The sequence below is a fragment of the Microcebus murinus genome, chromosome 17 (genome assembly GCF_040939455.1).
Source record: "Microcebus murinus isolate Inina chromosome 17, M.murinus_Inina_mat1.0, whole genome shotgun sequence".
Lineage (NCBI taxonomy): Eukaryota > Metazoa > Chordata > Mammalia > Primates > Cheirogaleidae > Microcebus > Microcebus murinus.
This window is the reverse complement of record NC_134120.1, coordinates 28,697,987-28,715,940: the sequence shown is the minus strand read 5'-3', so window position 1 is coordinate 28,715,940 and position 17,954 is coordinate 28,697,987.

The following is a 17,954-nucleotide window of genomic DNA, read 5'->3' as shown; positions in this document are numbered from 1 at the left end:
TCTCTATCCCTTCCCTCATACCACAGTTCACTGCCTTCACAGGGCTGCTCATTACATCTATTGGCAGATTGGAAATGTTAGTAGCATCTGCACTAGGACTGGGAAGATTCCCTAAGAGTTCCCCTTTCTTTGAATCCACAAAGCCATCTGTAAATAATGTGTTCTAGAAATTTACTAGGGCTTAAAGTCCACTTCAGAAATGTGTAATTTGGACTTTTCCATTTTGAAATTTGGTATATTTGCCTCTACTTTCCTGAGTTTCTTCCTCTTTCCTATTTTCATCTATCCTTATTCTCCTCTTGACTCTTACTTCCTTCTTTCTACTCCTTCCCTCTTTCGACAATCTGGGAAGATGGGAGAAATACCCCTTTCAAAGGGGAGTCCAATATAATTTAGAACTAAGAGGTAAAGGGGAATCTAATTCCAGAACAGATCAGGGGCAAGATGTGGGAGATTTATGTAGCACCTAGAATACAGAATGGGAGAGAGCATTACCCTAGCTGCACTTCCTCTCAGAGCCCTATCTTTTAAACTAATGTTTTAATTCCTTTCCAGCAGAATGGAGAAATAGCCCTGGAATGGCAGAGGAAGAGGCTGATCAGAGTGAGCCTGTGAGCACAAGAATATATGGTAGCTGCGAGGAAATCACTCACAGGAAATATGGATGAAGTAAGTTTCTGGGTTTCTATAGAAAAAGAGATCTTGGCCTGAAGGCAGATGACTGAGCACTATGCTCATCTGGAATCCTTCAGGCTGCTGTTCTGGAGGGGTGTGTTCAACCCTTTGTCCACTGAATTTTTAATATGTTGACATATACTCACTATACATACATGTAGTTTCTCTGTAGGTCCTGGTATACTTGTGTCAATCATCTTGTGCATTGGGGTCCATATGCCTTGCTTCATGCACAGGCATGGGTATTTATGAGTGTAATGGCCTTTGGGAACTTTGTGTGGGTCTTCATTGTGATAAGTATAACTTCTACTGAGGCATTATGGTACAAAGAATAAAAGTGAACAGTAAGCACAGGATGTGATATTTGAGTCCATTTTGTCAGATGAGCATTATAAGGATACAGAGAGTGTTACAACCTTCTAGGTACAGACTAGACTGGCTTCCCTTATCAGATGCAGTGGTTTGGAAGCATGAATCCCAGGCTCGCAGCTGAACTAACAATATCAAAAGAGATTTCTGATCTCTGCCACTTTACATTTGTACAATGGTTAATAATGTTTTTATTGCCTCTTTTAACTTCATTCGTAAAATGGAGATTGAGCTATTTATGCTCTAAAATCTCTGCTTTGCATATTTTAATATTCTCAAACAAGGGCTTAGAATCTGGACAGTCATCTGGTAAAATCAGAATAAATATCTGCCCAACATCATCATCACTATGGTGACCATATGCCCTGATTTGCCTGGGTCAGTCCTGATAGATGTCTGCTGTGCTGGTATAGTTATTAACAGAGCCCCTTCTATGCACCAAGAGGTCTCCAGTGTAAATGATAATTTGCATGATCATGCTATGGGTAGCACACATTGTCCCTAGTCAGACTCTTTTTGTATTCCTCACACATGCTCCCCAAATAAGGGCAAATTTTAGATGCATTACTGAGTTCTGTCTCCTATTTGGTTCCCCTTTCCTTCTTGCCCTGACAGGTGATAAATAAGTAAAATAAATGGCCTCTCACGAGCTGATGTCAACTTTGCTCCTACCCAGCCCCAATTTGAGGTGTTTTTTGTTCCTGTTCCCATCACTCAGACCTTGAAAGCTGATAGATTTCTGATTTCTTCCTTGAAACATGACATGATGAATAAGACTGCATGCTTTTCTGCAAGGGCCAAGGGAGAGAACAATAAAAAGGGATTGTCCTGTACAATGGGAGACTATTTAACAGTGTTGGCCTTTTGCATGGGGAGAAGTAGGAGCCTCCATATAGTATGATTTCAGGAAATCAGGGAAATTTTCTTCCCCACAGTTCTACTGGATAGTTTTGAACATTTCTTGAACTATGGACAAAACATTTACTTCTGCAATGAGAGGACTGGTTTAAATTGTAAACAGTTCTTTAATCTGTCATGGGATTCATTTTTTTAAAAAAAGAAAAGTAATTATAAACAATTCTGGAAGAGGGAATTCAGTGACATGCAAAGTATGCTTCTACCCACAGAAATCTAGGTGCTATAAATAGAAGTAGAGGGCTTATATTTGGGGAGGTGACAGTTTCTCTTTCCTCTGAGCTGTTTAGGGGCATAATATCTGAAGTATTGTGATTTAGGGTGTCTCTTCATCTACAAGTACTAAAAATGTCCAGCACCAAATTTGTAACTATATACAATATCATCTTTGTGTTTAGGTGTGTTTGTTTCAGTTCTCTTATTTTTATAGTCAGATTGCTTCTCTTATCACCTAATAAATTTCAGCACAATGAGGACCAGGGAGTTCCAAAGAAGCAGTGGAGGAGATGAGGGAAAGAATGAGAATTTTAGCTTGAAACTTAAACTCTGGAAGAGGTTTGCCTCAGTTAAAATGCTCTAGTGAATTGAGTGGTCTGGGGACAAGAGGAGTGCCCAGAATCTCTCACCACTACCTCAGTGTGTTTTTTGTGGCTGTCTGCTTTCCTCTCTATCCTTGATCTTAGCCAAAAGGCTGAGAAGCGATTTCCTCTCTATTCTGTTGCCTAAACTTTAATGATAAAATTATTGGGCAGCTTTGCATGTAATAACTTATTTAATTCTCATAAAAACCCTAGGAGGGAAATTATATTAATATTAACATTTTATAAATTATGAACTTGAAGCTTAAACAGGTGAAGCAGTTTGCCCAAAGTCTTACAGCTATTATGCAGGAGAGTCAGGACTCAAACCCACACATACATCCCAAGCCCATACGTTTTTTGTTTGTTTTTTGTTATTCTTTCATTTTTTTCTGCTACTTTTTTATTTTACCTAATTTCAGAATCAAAGAGAAGTTGCCAGAAAAAAAATCCTATATGTGCTTCACTTAATTTCCTAAATGTTAACATTTTGCCATATTTGCTTTACCATTTTTCTTCTCTCTCTATGTTGTAGTCATGAGATGCCTGTCTACCCCTAAATACGTCAGTGTATTTCCTAAAAATAAGGATTTTGCTCATATTACCATAGTATAATTAAAATTAGAGTATTAAATATTGTTGCATTATCTAATCTACAAACTTAATTCAGATTTTATATATCTTCCCAATAATGCCCTTTATTGTAAAGAAAGTCCTAGATCACACATATCATGTAATTGTCATGTTTCTTTAGTCTCCTTTAATTTGGACAGTTCCACAGTCTTTTATTTTCAAGCCACTGACTTATTAAAAATAATACAGTCCATTTATTTTGTATAATGTCCCTTATTTTGGGTTTGTTTGCTGTTTTCTCCTGATTATACGCAGGCTGGGCGTTTTGGGTAGGCATACCACTGAAATGATCTTGTGTTCTTCTCATTGTGCCACATCAGGAGCACGTGATATGGATCTGACCCACTACTGCTATGTTAACTTTGGTCACTAAGTCACCTCTCCATGCTGGGCTTGGTGGATCACACCTGTAATCCCAGCACTTTGGTAGACTAAGGCAGAAGGATCATTTGAGGCCAGGAGGTTAAGACCAGTCTGGGTAACATAGTGAAACTCTATTTCTACAAAAAACTAAAAAATTAGCCAGGCATGGTGGTGTCTACCTGTAGTCCTACCTACTCAGGAGGCTGAGACAAGAGAATCATTTGAGCCCAGGAATTTGAGGTTGCAGTGAGCTATGATCATGCCATGGCACTCCAGGTTGGGCAACAGTAAGACCCTGTCTCTAAAACAACAAGGACAACCACAATAACAATAAAAGCCTCTCCATGGTGTCACCTTGCAATGAAACCTAAAAATATCTTTAACCTGGCTCCTGAAACCACACCAGCCTCTTCTCATTCTGCTTTCTTCCTCACTGGTCCTTCTTTGGTTCCCTGAAAGTTCCATGTTCCTCTCAGTTCGGGCCTCGATCTGTGTCCATCTCTCTGAAAAGCTCTCATGCCCAACCCTCCACCCATCATAAGTCCTCAGATCTCAGCTCAACTGTCACTTTAGACTTTATCCTAAATTGGAGAGTCTCAACTGGCCTTGTTTCTTTATCTCGATTTGTAATTATACTGAATAGTTTCATGCTTTGATTAAATTCTTTTCCCTACTCTTCACTGTAAGTTCCTTCTCCCCCACTGCATCCCTAACAAACTGGGCAGGGTTTGGCAGATAGTAAGAGTTTCATATATATTTAGTGAATGAAATGCATACTATCCCCACAGGGATATGGGTTGATTGAAACACTACTACATTGGAAATGCCCAGGCTTAGTTTCTATTTGTTTTATCTATTTATTTTTTGTTATTGTCTTGAAATAAAAATGCTGTTACTATGATGAGCAATTGCAGAAATAGTAAAAAGACCAATGTAATTTTTTAAATCAATAAATAGAAGGGAATCTGATGCTTTGTGTTTTCCATAATAAGACAATAGGAATTTGGTTTAAATGGGCTTCTGACTTAAAGAAGATGCTGATTTTTTTTTTGAGACAGTGTCTCACTTTGTCACCCCAGCTAGAGTGCAGTGGTGTCATCATAGCTCACTGCAACTTCAAATTCCTGGGCTCAAGCGATCCTCCTGCCCCACCCTCTTGGGTAGCTAGAACTATAGACTTGCACAACTATGTGGCTAATTTTTCTATTTTTAGTAGAGACGGGGGTAGGGGGGTCTCAGTCTTGCTCAGGCTGGTCTGGAACTCCTAAATTCAAGCTATTCTCCTGCCTCGGTCTCCCAGAGTGCTAGGATTACAGGTGTGAGCCACCATACTCAGCATTGATATTTTAAGTGATAAATCGTTGCGGAAACAATTAATGGTTCTAGATGAGATTTATAATGGAAATAACTTTTTTTTTCAACCTACTTGAAGGTAGTACTTTGCCTGTCACTGGTATTAGATTCCCAACATTATTGTTAGAAAGATTCTAGTATTATTTTGAATCAATAGCACCTTAATTAACAGCAAAATATTCTAAGCAACATCAGTGCCTCAAAATCATTGTGATCTCTTTAGTTGAATATTTTTTCCTGTGATAAAAAGGTCATCAACTATGTCCATCCTTTAAGACTTGGTTTGCTCATTCAATCTACCACTTTATCCAACATTGTGCTGCAATTACTGTCAATTTAGATTCACTGTAAAATTGGTAGAAGAGGAAAGTAGTAAGTTTGTACTACATTTATAAAACAAAGCCTTTTTTTTTTTAAAAAAAAAGTCTTTCTCCAGCACCATCCCTTCCTAAGGATTTTTAATTTTCTTCTGTACAAATTTTTAATAAACTGGCAACCCACAGATGAGAAATAAAAACCCATATAAGAGGTGATTAAAACATAATGGAACATTATTCATTTTCATAAGTATCCTGAATTCCCATGGCAAATTACCAAATTTTACAGTTTTAAAATAGGGAAATGGATATAGAGTAGAGAAAAATTGCATTGGTGATGAAAATTATACATACGTATAATACCCATAAGTAAGACAATTACTGCAGCTTTACTCATTGGCCAGTAGGCATTTGTCTGATATGCACTCAAGTTCTTTTCAAAACCTGGCTCATTAGCCAAATGCCATCTGATGAGGATGAGGATCAGGAGTTTACTGAGGCATCTGCTTCCAGGCATTGTGACTAGGGTCTGTGTTTTTAAGAGTTCTGAAATTATTCTACCTAAATTGAGACTTGAGTCTTCAAAGGAAGCCCTTAAAGATGGGAGGTGAGTGTGAATTCTACTCAGTTTTTGTGTTTAAAATTACTGTTACCTTTGGACATTTTTAAGAAATTGTTATGTAACAATATTTGGTATCCATAGTAAAACACATAAAGTACACTAACATTATGAATAAAGCTCAATGAACTGTGACATATGCACACACCCATGTATCTACTACCCAGAAGCAATGGAACATTTCTAGTGACCCAGAAGGCTTCCTCATGCTTCTTTCCAATTGGTAGCCCCCTCAAGCCCTAATCACTACTCTGATTTCTTTATATGATGAATCTTTTGTGTCTAGATTTTTTTTCATTCAACATAATTTCTATAAACGTCATCCATATCATTATATGTATCAGGTTTTTTAAATTGTTACATTCCATTTTATGGAAATATTAGCACTTATGTGTCCATTTTCCTGTTGATTAACATTTAGACTATTTCCTGATTTGGGTCATTATAAATTAAGCTATTGTGAACTTTATTGTGCACATTTTTTGGTGACCCTATGTATTTATTCTCTTAGATGTATATCTAGGAGTAGAATTTCTGTTCAAAGGGTAAGTAAACGTTGAATTTAGTAGATACTGCCAAACAGTCTCCCAGCTTGGTTATATCATTTTTACATTCTTGTGGGCAAAGTGTGAGAGTTCCAGTTCCATCAGTCCTTGCTGACATTTGGTATTAATTTAATTTTAGTTATTTTGATATGTATGTAATTTGGGAGGGGGACAATTTTTGGTTTTGTTTTTCACATGGCCTTTGACTCTCTCAGTTTCACCCTCAGATTTAGCATCTCTTATTCTGCTATCTTTATATCTAGTTCTGGCTACCTTCTTTGATGTCACTTTTCCCAGTGTGCTCCAGTGTATGTTTGTTTGGAACTGTATTCTACTCACGACACTATCCTGGTTTTATTTTTATTATTCCCGAAGGCATTAAAAGGTTGTAGTCAAACATAATGAGTGAGATGTGCAACATTTGGGGGATGGTCATGCTTGAAGCTCTGACTTGAGGGGGAGGGGGACATGGGCAATATATGTAACCTTAACATTTGGACCCCCATGATATGCTGAAATAAAAAAATAAAATAAAATAAAGAATAATTTTAAAAATATAAAAAAAAAAAAAAGGTTGTAGTCATTTGTACATGTCCGAAAAATATGGTAGGAAAACTAAAACATATAATAAACATAACAATTATGACTGCTTCTTTTCTTAATTAAAAGGTCCTATAATATATACAAATACATATAGGAAAACATGCTATTTCATGCCAATGCCACTTACTTTCTATACAGCCAGTTTGAGATCACTGAAAAGAGTTAGGCTAACTATTTATATACAGCTAAGTAGAAGAGGAACTGGTTCTTACAAAATGGCTAGGCTTTGTGTAACTGATCCAAAGGCTCATCCCAATGGATGGAGATGGGAATACTTAGGTATTTTCAGTTCTGCTAGCAGAGTTAGGAGCAAATAGAAATGACAGTAAAAACTAAGTTAACCAGGACATAAAAGGAGTGGGAAATTTGGTCAATTGTATCTCCCAAGGAATAGAAAATCTACACCAGATTAATACTTTTTTTGTCAAACTTTCTGTAGGGCATTGTTTTAGTGTCCACATTTGTTTTATGTCTCAGTTAGGGGAGCCTATTGAATGTGATTGATTTTGTTTCTGCAGACTGGGGATCTTAAAGAGCCTTGGAGACATCTTAATGACCATGAATTCTCAGTGTGCTGTACTAAAGATAGAGACAGAAAATGAAGACTTAACACTGAATCTATAATGACCTTAGGATTTGCACTGGATTTTCAAAGTAAAATTGCTCCATTTTGGTTTTCGTGTCTTCTGCTTCTTTGTTTTAACTCATTAAATTGAGAAAAATATTAATTTTTCCAGCTGTTTACTTCAGTTCCAATTAATTGAGACTTCACCATTACTTGCTAATAAAGATACTTTCCCAAGGTGGGAAGAAGACTAGAAAAGTAGAGATTAAAGTCATAGAATCACACAAGAACACACAAAATAGATGTTTTATCATGAGTCACTGAAGTCCATTTTATTAGATAAAAGCAACAAGTTCTGAACTTATGCAGAGACTGAAGGAGTTAATTTGATCAAGGAGGTGTATCATTAAGGAAAATAAGATAAGATCTGAAGTCCAAAGGTCAGGGTCAAAAGTCTTGATTAAGTGTGACATTGGACATAATATTAACTTTTTTCATGAACCAGTTTCTCTAGCCTAAAAACAGACAATAGCAAAAGTAACACTTATCTTAAAGATTATTTTGTGGGTCAAATTAGAAGATATACATAAAAGATGATCTGTGAAACTTTATGATAACAGAAGAAATCATCTAGGGCATCAAATGGAAATGTGGAGTGCAGGAGGGAGTGATATGGGATGGGGTGGTGGGGGGCAGTGTCCTTACTGTGCTCATTTAAGGATCATGTATATGAAGGTGAAATGATGTCGCTTTTAGTAATTAGTGAGCTGCTCAAAGTCTCCTTGAACTGTTTGTTTGATAGAAAGCAGCTGGGCTCACCTTCCCAATTTTCATTCTAATTGCTTTGGTTATAATAAAGAAACCGAAACTCACCTGTTCAGGGATTATATCTGATGAGGGAAACATTACCTTTAAGTTATCTGATTAAGCATAATTCGAGTGAGAAAAACTGGCCATCAGTGACTTGCTCCAGGGGCTGGGGGATGCCCCTTGGCTCTACTTATGGCCTGAAACAGATGAAGACCTGAGCAGTGCAGATTTCCAAGAGAGGAGAGAGGAAGGTTTGGTGTACTGGAAAGAATGCTGGTTTGAAAATCTGGAAATCTGGATTTCAGCAACAAGGAGGTGGGTAACCTTAGCAAATCAGGCTCTTTTCTTAAGATCTCCCTTCTATGTGTAAGTAGGTGGGTTGTCCTCACATTCCTCATGCTTGTCTAGTCCCCCAGTACACAGTGAGTGTCCTTTTGATGTCTTCCTGCCCTCCATTAAAATCAATCAGGAAAGGAGTGAAAAACATTCACACTAAGCACACATAACTGATGGGGTTTCCACTATAAAAGAGATGGAAGGAATGAGGCACCAACAGTAGAATTCCAAGTATTAATCAAAATGTAGTTATTTTGTAAGCAAGAAGGAACCTTCTGGGAGCCTACAATTCCAACTTGGAGGTAGCTGTGCTTTCTTCCCATGCTGTCGTCTGGCATGAGTGGAAAGTGTGGGAGAAGCAATGAGTTCGGGTGGTTCATGACAGTGTGCAGGCCCTGTATGGATGTCAGAAAAGGGAAAGCAATTTATCTTCCTGCCTTGCTTGACTGGTTTGTGCCCCCAACTCCCTCCTTAAGGGTTCCAGAATACTTTAAATTTCCCATTTTTGAAACTTATTTTACTCTGTAATTAAACAAAATTATATAATTCCAAAAAAGAAGAGGCCTGACTCAGTGTGTTTGATCTCTGGCCCAGCAGCATGAGCATCGCTTGGGAGCTTGCTAGGGATGCAGAATCTCAGGCCCACCCTAGACTCACTGAATCAGAATCTACATTTTAACAAGATCCCTGGGTGATTTGTGGGCACATTAAAGTTTGAGAAGCACTGAATTCATGTATCAGGACATTTATTCCCTGGTAATTAAAATCCCTGGCGAGTGTCACCAAAGGCCCTTTTCTCTAATTTAAGCGGTTCTTCTTACAATGCTGTTTTCATCCTCTGGCTACTAATATACAGTTGTCAGATCCCTGAAGCCTGCTCCGAATTGCTGTGGAGCCCAGCCTTACATATTTAGTTATTTTAATGTTTGCTCATATATCAAATCCTCCATCCCCTTAATCAATCCAGCAACTCTCCACTGAATTTGCAGCAATTTGTCAACATCTTTCTATATCTGAGAAGCTCTAGGCCTGAATGTAATTTTCTATGAGGAGACACAGGTATTATTTACAGGATTTAAAATTCCTTTAAGATATGTGGTCAAGGCTAATAATCAAACAAAGTGAAGGCAGTGTGTGTGCAAAGACTAGATGATCAGTTTGAGATCCATTTGATAGTAGCATCATCTCTGTTGTCATTATCATCATCAACTACAATTCAAAAGATAGCTCTCAAACTCTTACCATGTGTAGGCATGGTGCCAGGTGCTAAGGATATATAGAAGCATAAACTGGGATCTCATTTCTTGGAAAGGTTTGAGTCTCAGAAAGAAAGGTTTGCAATAAAATGAGTAGTAGAAAACTACAAAGAAGTTTATACCATGTATAGAATAAGTGGTTGAGACCCAGTAGAGGGAAGGGCATTATTGTAAACCAAGCTTCTTAAAAAAGTTTCACGAAGACCTTAAGAATTTTTAACAATTTATATTAATGGAGAAAAGTAGAAAGGATATTCTTGAAAGAGTATATAGACAAAAAGTACGAATATAAACAAACAAACAGAAACTTTGATATTTTTTTAATAGCCTCTCCATACTCCAGGTTCTGGGATTGAATATTTCTTTTTCTTTCTATATTTTCTGTGTCTTCCCAATGTCCTTTAGTAATCACTCATTACTTTAGAAAAGATAAAATAAATGATACCTTATGATGCAGAGAGGTGAAAAAAAGTTGGCATGTTTCTTTAACTCATATTATCTCTTTCTTCCAAAAGAAGAATTCAGCAAAACAGTATACACAGAGGGGCAAAGAAAGTTCCTTTAGCTGCCCTCTCTCCCTTTAGCATAATTATGGAAAGGAGTGAAGCAGCAAAAACAGCCTCCAACAACATTTTCCAGTGAAAAATTTGAAGGCAGGTTCAGGAGACCTGAGTTCTACAGCTGGTCCTGCTGTGACCTAGTTGTATGACCTTGGGTGTCACTCTGTCCTATGCCACATGGGGATTGTATTATATGATTACCTTGTTACTGGGGTGATAAGACCTTAATATAAGACTTCTAATGTCCTGTGCTAAAATCTTTACTATACTGTTATCAAATTACCATGGGATTTATTGTTAAATTCTTGAGAATGAGAAGGACCTTTGTTATATTCACAACAGAAAAACTAGTATCAACTGGGACTGTCCCCCAGTGTGTTTGATCAACCCAGTTAGTACAGTCCAGACCACCACTAGAACTCTGTTTTTAGTGAAAGAAGTGTTGTTTGTCTAGGAACAATTGTTTGGCTTTGCAAGACTGAGAATTTTGTTCTCCAGTGTAAACAGAAGTCATGTTTTGTGTGAAGGACACCTTAGTCTGGGGAGTGAGAGATGGGGATTTGCTGGATATAATGATTTTCCAGTCTCTCTCGCTCACCTCTGCTCTCAAAGATTGAGTTAGACCTGCTCTGAAGGCCACAGAATAGATTGATGCATATTCTAATTCCTAATGCCTACAGGGCAATAATTCAGGCCAATCCTTCAGCTACAATAACAAGGTTTATTTTATTGCAGTTGGAAGGCAATTTGGGGCCTCAGCAGGAGAGCACGTCCCCTGGCTCAAATAGGTTAAACATCTGCTAAGCCCCCCCTCCCCCAACTTTAACTTTACTTTATTGTTATTACCCTCAGGAGGCCACTAAGCAGGAGTTCATGGGAAGAAGAATGGAAGTGACATTTGTATCATTATTCAGCACATTTAGGAAGTTTATTATCTGGGAACTCATTCCCCCTCACCCACCAAGGAACTTAATATGAAATAATATTAACACATGAAGCACATAATGTGAGGCTGCATTAATTAATTATAGTGTCCAAATCCCTTACAAATTGTGGTCCAACTGTGCTTCTGTTACAGCGATCAGGCACAGAGGCGAACGTTACCTCCATGTTTCGTGAGAGGGAATGTTGCAGCCCAGAAGGTAACTACGCATGTGAGAACAACCTTGTTCTAAAAACAACTTTGTTCAGTGTGCATAAGAAGAGAGATGTGGAATTTATCTTCTGGAAACTGAAGGCTTGCCATCGGGAAAAGGAATGCATTTGTATTAGTGATGATCCAGAAGACAAAATGAAAGCAACATAAAATATAACTTCCTGACAAGTAGACCTGAGGCCAGCCACTGCATATGGGAGGCATTTCAAAAAAGGCTAGTTATTAGGACTTGAGCAGTTTTCTGCCCTTGGTGAGTGCAAATCTGTAAGGAAACTCCAAATTAGGATTCTGTGGTGATCTGTATAATTCATAGACTAACTTGATGTTTACTAACCCTCCTCAGCTGGAAGCACGCTTGAACCTGTAGCAATTTATTGTTCCAACTGTTAGGTTACTGTTCTCCACAATGCTAGTGTATAAAGTACTACTTTATAAAGTAGTACTTTGTTTATAGTACTATCTTTCAAATTTCAAGAATATTTTTTCTGTCAGGAACATTTTTTGGTTGCCTGCCAAATGTCCATTTCCTCCTTCCTGACAGCTTCGATTTTATTCAGGTTTCTATCTCTCCCTTAGGCAGCTGTGTTACCCAAGAAAAGCTGAGCCCATCCCCGGGTTTGAAGATGGGCCCTGATTGGTTAAATTTATCATGGTGCTAGCATACCCGTCATTGGTCTGGGAAAAGACACATGACCCAATTCTGGCCTGTGGGAGACTCAAGAAGAAAATGATTGGAGGCCTTTGCAGAGATTCTTGCTCTTATGAGAAAGAAAAAGAGGGTCAATTCTTCCCTCTTTCTCAGAAAACAAAGGAGGAATCTTGGCCTCAACAAATGCTGATATCCTTCATAAGGCCATGGGGCAAGTCCACAGTGAAAAGAGGAGAGAATCACAGAAATGGAGCTGGAGTTTCAATTGTATCAAGCCAAAAGGCCACAGACCTCTGAACCCAGGAAGTCAAGCTAATATGAATTGTATTTCTATTGCTTGCATCTAAAAATATCTTAACTAATAAGCTAATCCTCCAGGAGTTCATGGTAAGGGATTTTATTCATTGTCCACCTTTACTTATTACTATTTCACTTTTTATGTTAAACTAATTTTAGGCTGACAGAAAAGTTGACAAAAATAGTAGAGCTCTGATAAACTCGTATCTTCCTCTAATGTTAACATCCTAAATAATCACAGTGCAATGATCAAAACTAGGAAATTAGGCCAGGCATGGTGGCTCACTGCTATAATCCTAGCACTTTGGGAGGCTGAGGTGGGAGGATTGATTGAAGCCAGGAGTTTGAGACCAGCCTGAGCAAGAGCAAGAGCAAGACCTCATCTCTGCAAAAAAACAAAAAACAAAAGAAAGAAAAAAATTAACCTGGCATGGTGGTATGGTGGTGCATGCCTGTAGTCCCAGCTACTCAGGAGGCTGAGGCGGAGGATTGGCATAACATTATTAACTAAACTACAGACCTTATTTGAATTCCATTAGTTTTTTCACTACTACTCATTTTTTCTATTCTAGGATTTTATCAAAGATACCATATTGCATTTAGTTATACTTTTGGTTTAGTTTCTTCCAACCTGTTCAACTCTCCAAAGGACAATTCCTTAGTCCTTTGTCTTTTCAATATCTTGACACTTTTGGAGCATACTGACTAGTTGTCTTTCATGATCATAAGCTCTACTCAGCTCTGGTTTTCAAAACTGAAGAGTCTTAACCATCTTTGGTTCATTCATGAATGTAAGTTATTCAGTGTTCTTGGCTTCTCTGGTAGTAGCCTCTTCTGGAAACATTTTTCTTTTCATGGTAATATTTTAAAGATATGCAATCAACACAGTAAAAGAGTTTACTTAGGAGTGTCCTGTAGTGTTGTAAACAAAAGGGTTGCTGTTTAAATTATTTTGTAGCTTATTTCCAATGGTAATTTTGAAGGTTTTCTTCAGCAGTTTGTTGGACTTTTAGGCCAAAAAAATCACATTGAGCAAACATATATTTAACACTCACTGTGAGCAAGAAATTAGTACACTAAGGTGATATGACATAGCCCATGCTCTCAAGAAAAACAAAATATTGGGCCATGTCCTTAGAGCACAGTAAATATTGGCCCTTATGTCTCTCTTAGCAGTTGTGGTCAGAAGTTTATAATTCATTATTTTAATCAACATGGAGTGTGTCCAAACACACTCCAACCAACTCCAGTTGGCTAGGAAAGAAATATGAGTCCTGAAAAGGGGGGAGAATGTTTTCACTTCATTCTAGAAAAGTATATATAATAAAGAACAAGCACATCTGGACTCACCAGAATTAAGAAAGATGATGAACATCTGTTTGCCTGTTATAGAAGATTGAAGCAGATGAAATTTTCTCTGTATAAACTCTTTAAAATTTTGTATATTTGGTGTCTGATGGTTGGACTTTAATGATCATTTACTATAAAAGTCATCATCAGACTATTGAAATAAATGTGAAATGAACATTATTAGAGCCTTTGCAAAGGCAAGGTATTAGTGAAATGTACCTTGCAATAATGTTAAGCATTCTAATTAATTAGAATTAAAATGAATATGCTATTTTCCTAAAAATAATAGTCACTCTGAAGCTCTAAAAATACTATAGTTTCAAAAATTACAATTTGTTCTGAAAGAGCTAAAATGTGTAAACCTTAATCTGTAATGCCTTGTAGCCAATGAAGCTGTGTCAGGTTTTTGCCATTGATTAAATGTAGTAGCAGAGCCGGAACATTTAATCAATCATAAAAGCCACTTTAATGCATTGTATCACTCTGGAGCTGGAGCGATTAGTGCAGCTGCACTGTAGGCCAGAATGCAAAATGCAGAACCAAAAAAAGGGAAGAAATAAAGAATGACTTCTTTCTATATTCAGGTCTTCATATCTCAAAACATGCAAATGGAGTCTTTTAGGCATTATGTGGATCATTTTGGCTGCATAGATAGGCAAGGCAAGAATCATTTGCAGTGTGTAGAGCTATGCCAGCCACATATAAGTGAGTATAAGCAAGTATAATATCTAGAAAATAACAATGGATTTTTGAACAATGATGAATATTTTATGGTGTGTCACTTCTTCTAAAAGTTACTTAATTCCTACTCAAATTAGGATTTCTAATGTTATTTATACCATAGCTACAGCATGATGTAGTGTCTATTAATGCATTTCTGTTGATGATACAGGGCAGCCACGCTAAAGAAATTCCTGAGAGAATAGGACCAGGGAAGGCAGTTGTTTTTAGTACAAATTAAGGAGTGGTTCTGGGTTTCCAGAGGGTTGTCCTGAAGCTACTGAGTGTTTAAAGACAGTATGGAGTCAAGAGGGTGGGCGAGGAGGAGGACTTGAGATATGGAAAACGTAATATCCTTTACTCAAAACTTTATAGCAGGCTCTGGCTGTCCATGTTCATGGCTGAGATGGCTGTTTGTCTCCCAGTTTTTACACTTTATCTTTTATTTTTAGAATTAGAGCCTCTAAATTCTTATTGAACACATGGCTACCCAAAATAAAAACTTTCCAGACTTCCTTGCACTTAGGTGTAGCCATTTGTCTAAATTTTGGCCGATGGAATGTAAGCAAATTCATATGCTGGATTCCTAGGTTATGCCTTTCAAGGGAATGGATATGACCTCTGCATCCACTTTTTGCCCTTTCCTATAGGCTTGAATGTTGATGTGGTGTTGAGCTCCCTTGGACGATGAGGACAAGGGCAGCACGCTAGGAAGGGTGGAGCCACAAGATGGAAGGAGTCCGGGTCTGCAACTCTGTTGTCTCTTCGAAATGCACTACTGTTTTGACTTAAGCCACTATATTTGGATGTCTCTTTCACTCTGTGATTATTGGCAAGAAGTTCATATTTTGATGAATGCTTACTGAAGACTTACTGCTGACTTGAGCAAATTAGGAAAAGGTGTTTCAACATGCTCTCCAAGCATACAATTTGATCACATTTTGCTTGTGAAGAATTTTTTTATTTTTATTTTTTCTTAGCCTCAGAAATAATTCAGTCTGCAGGAACAATGGCAGCTTCATAGCCCATCTATATTTTCCCCTCATTCATTCATGTTGTTAGTGGAACATGGTACCATAAATATATGGCTTGCAGTTTCTGAGTGTTTTGTGTCACTACTCTCTCGCTAGAGGAAGACAGCTGCTTATTTTCTCCTTATTTTGGAAGTTATTTTGAAATTAGTTTGAAAACACTGACGCATGTAACTTCTTTACAAGGGTTATCATGTCTCTACTTTGAACTTTCAAAAGAGTGGCAGAAGAGAAGTAATCATTTGCAAGTAGCTGTTATGTGGGGTCCTTCATGTCAGCAGGTCATCACAAACAGAGATGCAGAGGCTTGGTCTCTGTTGGATTTCATAATTTCATTTCCCTGACTTCATTAACACCAGATAATTGATGACTGTGACATTTAAAAAGGTGTGGGTATTGAATTCAGGCCTGGGTGATGTTCTCAAGGGAACAAATATTTTTCAAAAGTCACTGGGTCTTATCTCTTGCTTTCTTTTCTGTGCTTCTACCACGCGCTACTTCCAGAATCATTTCTGACCGAGGTCAAGTCTTAGCAACCTTGCAACAGTGCCCTTCCAAGCAACAGGGAGAACCCTCTCTGGACTCGGAAGGAGAGAAGTGTGGTTTAGGTCAGGTTATAAAACCATAGCCTCTGAGCCAATCAGGAGTGGGAAATGTCAGGGAAAGCAGTTGCTGAGTTATCAAACTCTATCAGAAGCAGGAGCAACAGCCATACAAATAGTGTCATATTAACGAAATCAAAATCTCCAGAGACAAACGTTTTTTCTTGACACTTCTCATTGAGATGTAAAGTGCATTAAAATTTTTTAAACAGCTCTATTGAGGTATAATTGACATATAATAAACTGCACATATTTAACTGCACATTTTATAAGTTTTGACATGTATATATCTGTAAAATCACTACCATAGTCAAAATAATCAACATTCCCATCATTCCCCAAAGTTTTATTAATATTTTTAATTTACTTTGCCTTTTAACACATAATAATTGCACATATTTATGGGATACAGGGTGATATTTCAATACATGTTATAATACTTAATGATCAGATCAAGATAATTAGCACATCTATCACCTCAAACATTTATCATTCATTTGGGTTGTGAACATTCAAAATCCTCTCTTCTAGCTTTTTGAAAATATACAATAGTTATAGTTAACCATATTCACCTTATAGAGCTACAGAATACCAAAACTCGTTGCTTTCATTTAGCTGTAATTTTGTTTCTGTTAACCATTGTCTCCCTATCCTTCCCTTTCCCCACACATACTTCCTGGCTTCTAGAACCCACAATTCTACTGCATACTTCTATGAGCTCAATGTTTTTAGCTTTCACATATGAATGAGAATATGTGGTATTTATCTTTCTATGCCTGGCTTATTTCACTTAATATAATGTCCTCCAGGCTCATCCATGTTGCTGAGAATGACAGGATTTCATTCTTTTCTTATAGATGAATAATATTTCAGTGTGTGTATATGTGTGTGTATCACATTTACTTTATCTATTCATCTGTGGATGGACATTCAGTTTTATTCCATATCTTGACTCTTATAAACAGTACTGCAATGAACATGGGAGTGAAGATACATCTTCAATATACTGATTTCCTTTCCTTTGGATAAGTACTCTATAGTGGGATTGCTGGATTCTATGGTAGTTCTGTTTTTAGTTTATTGAGAATCCTCCCTACCATTTTCCACAAGGTCTGTACTAATTTTACATTCCCACTAACAGCATATAAGAATTCCCTTTTCTCTGCATCCTCACCATCATCTGTTATTTTTTGTCTTTTTAATAATAGATATTCTGAAGTAAGATGATGTCTCATTGTGGTTTTAATTTGCATTTCCCTGAGGGCTGGTGATGTTGAGAAAAGTGCATTTTGCTTCTGTTTATTTTCTCATCTTTCTTTCTTTTCCATCTTTTATCATCTCTCCTTTATCTTGCTGAAGAAATAGTACTTGCAAAGTCATAAGGGGTGTGATCAGAGTAGGATGCGAAGAAGTCAAGGTTCAGTAACCCTAGAACCCTGTGGGCTGGAGGAGATGACAAACATGTCTGCAGAGCTGCCTATTCTTCCTGCCCCCAAAGCAGCCCTGCTTAGTCTCCACACTCAGCAAGGTGCTCAGTAAAGATTCAGTGACATGCAAGTATATCAAGCAGATTTCCTAATTTATGTCTGTGGGATTTGCAAACTTCATCGTAATGTATTCTGAAAATTTTGCATCCTTTCGACAAGATGTAT